Source organism: Sinocyclocheilus rhinocerous, unplaced genomic scaffold (assembly GCF_001515625.1).
Source record: "Sinocyclocheilus rhinocerous isolate Xijiao unplaced genomic scaffold, SAMN03320098_v1.1 scaffold996, whole genome shotgun sequence".
Taxonomy (NCBI): Eukaryota; Metazoa; Chordata; class Actinopteri; order Cypriniformes; family Cyprinidae; genus Sinocyclocheilus; species Sinocyclocheilus rhinocerous.
Genome location: NW_015660490.1, coordinates 185,645 through 189,938, shown reverse-complemented (window position 1 = coordinate 189,938; position 4,294 = coordinate 185,645). Strand labels below are relative to the sequence as shown.

At 39.4% G+C, this 4,294-nt stretch overlaps 1 pseudogene; it reads left to right on the top strand.

Moving 5' to 3' along the window:
* LOC107724955 (glucose-6-phosphate translocase-like) overlaps positions 1-3,676 on the top strand; it is an 11,777-nt pseudogene extending 8,101 nt beyond the window's left edge.
* Positions 3,677-4,294: the final 618 nt, after the last annotated feature.

The following is a 4,294-nucleotide window of genomic DNA, read 5'->3' as shown; positions in this document are numbered from 1 at the left end:
CTGCCGCCGCAGTGCCCTGCTCATTTGATGCTGCCACCGCAGTGCCTCCATTCGTCGTTTTGAGACTAATGGCTTATTCAGCATCGGACAGGGCTCCCCCTTCCGGTGCAGCAGAGCCGCGACTCCCTTCGGTCGCAGTGAGAGCCCTCCATCCATCGTTTCGAGCCCCATTTGCTTTTTCCGCATCGGACAGGGCTCTCCCTTCCGGTGCAGCAGAGCCGCAGCTCCCTTCGGTCGTAGTGAGAGCCCTCCATCCGACGCTTTAAACCACGCCACGCATTTAGCTACAAGAGGGACTCTCCCTTCCGGTGCAGCAGAGCCGTTGCTCCCTTCGGATGCAGCGAGAGTCCCTCACCTGGCCTTCCATCGTGCTCCTCATTCGGCGACAGGTAGGGCTTGCCATCTGATGCGTAGAGTCGCAGCTTACGTTCAAGCACCGCACGACCCCTTCCAGTCGCTTCCTCGCACACCCTACTTTTCTTCAAGGCACGCATATTTTTGGGGGCTACTTACAGTTTTCTCTCCGGCTGCTGTCTCATGCCATTAGCTTCTTTTGGGGAGTTCTCTGGGTTCGGGCTTTAACCCGAGCTCGGAGCCCTCCCTCTGGACAGCACGCCAAATATGCTACTAATTGCTTAATCACATTATATGTTAGTGTGAACTCGTGAAACACATGCACATGTATTTTATGAGTATAACCAATTCCACTGAATAACCTGCTTCAGTAGGAAATACATCACATTAAGGAATTAAAACTGGCAGGGAATGTGGTTTCATGTTATCTTAATTTTCCATACTTAGTTGGCTTGTTTTGCTTATATAGGTAATTGCTGTTCTATGACATTGTGAAAGTCTGCATTAGATAAAAGGTTTCACTTGCTAGTTCTTTAATGAACTATTTTACCAAAACAGAGTTCAAATGGGCCTGTTTTACTAGGTCTTTGTGTTAATTCATGTTTTTTGTCTTAGATCACTCATGTTGAACTATTGGATTTTTCTATCTGTCCTCCAAGAACAGTTGTACATTTGATCCATCTGGTCTCTACCCCCTAATTTCAGGCACCATCAAAAATGAAAGCACATCTTACACAACAGTTCATCTTTTCTCCATATCTTTGGGTATTGTCATTGGGATAATTGGTGGTGTTTGGGGTGAAGACTGCTTACACTGACTTGGGGGCAACTTTTCCTCATCCAGGACAAGGGCCAGTCGGCACTAATTGGTACTGTGTGTTGTCTAATATATTTCGTTTTTAGCTTTTCAGTATCTACCTTATTTTATAATGCAGCAGGTGCAGCCATTTTTAACTTGAATGTGCAAGGCTTCCATTGTCATCGGCATCAAGTTATTTTAGCTGTACAACTACAGCCTGTTATGCTGCTTGATATTGTAAACTGGGGCCTGTTTCATAAAACAAGTTTACCAAATAAACCAGGTTTACTTCAGTTTGTCTGACTTATTGTCAGTTGATTTGGTTCAAAATAAGTCAGACTAACTGAAATAAGCCCGGCTTATTTGGTAAACTTGTTTTATGAAACAGGTCCCTGGTGTGTCTTATCATATTATTTTAGTTGATCATAATCATAAACACTAGTTTGTAGTGCAAATAAATGTATTGTTTAGTTTGTTATTTAACACACTTTGTTATTCTTCTTGTTTTCTACCTATAGCAGCAAATGAATCTAAGTTTAGCATATTCACAGAAAATAGCTTACTCCAGCATTGCACAATAAGGTGGATAGGCTTCCAGAGTGATATAATGAGTCTTAAAGAGGTCAATGGCAACTTTTTGTAGTGTGAGGACATTTTCAGTTCTGAATGTTTACAGTATGTTTTCATAATTCTATAATACAATGAACTCTTAACTTAAAAGATCCAGCGAAATTTCTCATGATATGTCCTCTTTTAGAAATAGCCTGCTAAGTGTGAGATGAGACTTTTTAGGTTATGGACTAAAATATGTATTGTTGTTGAATTTAACAGGAAGTTCCTTTATGAGTGCCCTTGAGATTGGAGGACTGCTGGGTAGTTTAGCCGCAGGATTTCTGTCGGACAGAGCAGTGGCAAAGGTGAGTTTATACCACCAATATCCATTTATATGAAATTCTAATACCATGCATGGCAAACCACAAGCCATAAATTATGACCACAATATCAAAGAATTTTTGGACTTTAGCCAACAACCTAGAACACAATGGAAACATTATAGTAACCACCCAAACACATTAACAATATCATAGAAACAAACTAACAACCACTCCGAATATCCTTGTCAGGATTATTTTCTGTTTTGGTTTAGTTCTGTGTTCCTTTGTTCCCATTTTCCCTCCACTCATTTGTTTCCATGGTTACTTATTAGCTCTCACCTTTTCTGATTCTGTTAATCATCTGTCTGTTTAAGCCCTCAGTTTTAGTTGTCTGGTATAGTTTGTATGTTTCAGTTGTTGTGTCATGGTTTCTCCTGAGTATTCCCATTGTATTTATTTTTAGTTTGTTAACTTCTCCTGCATTGTGTGCTTGATCCTGTACAACACGTTACAATCCTAGCTTTGGGTGTGCTTTTGTCAAACAACACTCGTTTACATCAGAAAACGTACAAAACATTTTGTATACACTACCGTTTAGAAGGGTTGGTGCATTTTTTTGTTGTTGAGAGAAGTACAGTAAAACAGTAATATCATTGCAATTTAAAATAACTCTTTTCTATTTTAATATATTTTAAAATGTAATTTATTCCTGTGATGCAAAGCTGAATTTTCAGCAGCCATTACTCCAGCCTTCAGTGTCACATGATCCTTAAGAAATCATTCTAATATGATGATTTGCTCAAGAATGAATTTATTATTATCAGTGTTGAAATATTTGTCTTTACTGAATAAACATAAAAAATTAATATATATATATATTTTTTTGCTCTTTAATTTTCAGCATGGATTGCATCTGTATGGTAACCCTCGCCATGGGCTCTTGCTCTCCATGATGGCTGGGATGTGTGTCTCCATGTACCTCTTCCGCACTACAGTCACAGCTCACAGCTAAAACGTAAGTTCATTTCCACACAGGTCTGGATTTTTTTGCTGGGTGCTGTTTTTGGCTTTTCCTCCTATGGACCGATTGCCTTGTTTGGAGTTCTCGCAAATGAAAGCGCTCCATCGAACTACTGTGGGACCTCTAAAGCCATCGTGGGTCTGATGGCAAACGGTGATCATTTCAATTTACAGCAGTAGTGACATACTGAAACTGTACTAACCTACAGTACAATTTCAGCAAAATTCATAAAGCTATTTTTAGATTAGTTAAATATCCATACTGGTGTTTTTGCTGCAAAATGTATTAAAGTTTGACCTCTCAAATAAAATTTGCAGCAATATCACGATGTTAACCATTTGCCCATTTCAAAGAATACTAATGTTTTTTTTTTGTGTGTTTGTTTTGCTGGCAGTTGGTGGTTTCCTGTCAAGTTGCCATTCGGCACCATTGCAAAGCACTATGGCTGGAACACAGCATTCTGGGTAGCAGAAATAACCTGTACTGTGACCACAGTTGGATACTTCCTGCTCTGGAATATCCGCACCAAGATGGGAAGTGTACCCAAGAAGGCCAACTAAACATGATTATTTTTAACGTCTTTTAACTAGTTTTTAAGATACTGTATAAAGGGCACAAAAAATAAAGGGTACAACTTGTCTAGGATTTTAATTTTGTTTATGAAATATAGATGAATTACGTGTGGATATCTATTCCTAAGATATTACACTATTTTAAGCGACGTATGAAATAGGATACCATGTTGTGTCACTTTCTGCACATCATGTTATTTATTCTGTTTATTTTAAAAACGAATGACAGTATTTTTTTTTTTAAGCGCTTTATTTTTGGCATTTTATGCCTTCTATTTAGATAGGACAGTAGGTCGACAGGAAGCAAAGTGGGTGAGAGAGAGGGGGGTGGGATCGGGAAAGGTCTGCAAGCCGGGACTCGAACTCGGGACGCCCGAGGCGCAAAGGCGCTACATGTCGGCGCGGCTGCCCACGAAGCCATCAGCGCCGACGGATGAGTATTTTACACTGTTCTGAATCTTCTCACTCAACACTTACATTGCAGAACTTTATCATTTGGTTAAGGCATGTTAAAGCCATTTCTTCAGTGCTATTGACATTTTATTACTGTTAAAATAAATTTATTTCTAGTATTTTTTATTCGTTTTAGAGCTTTAACTGGTCCTACCTCTGTATCTGCAGTATTACAAATTCATAAATGTGTAGGATGAAATATGACAACATGTTAGATCAC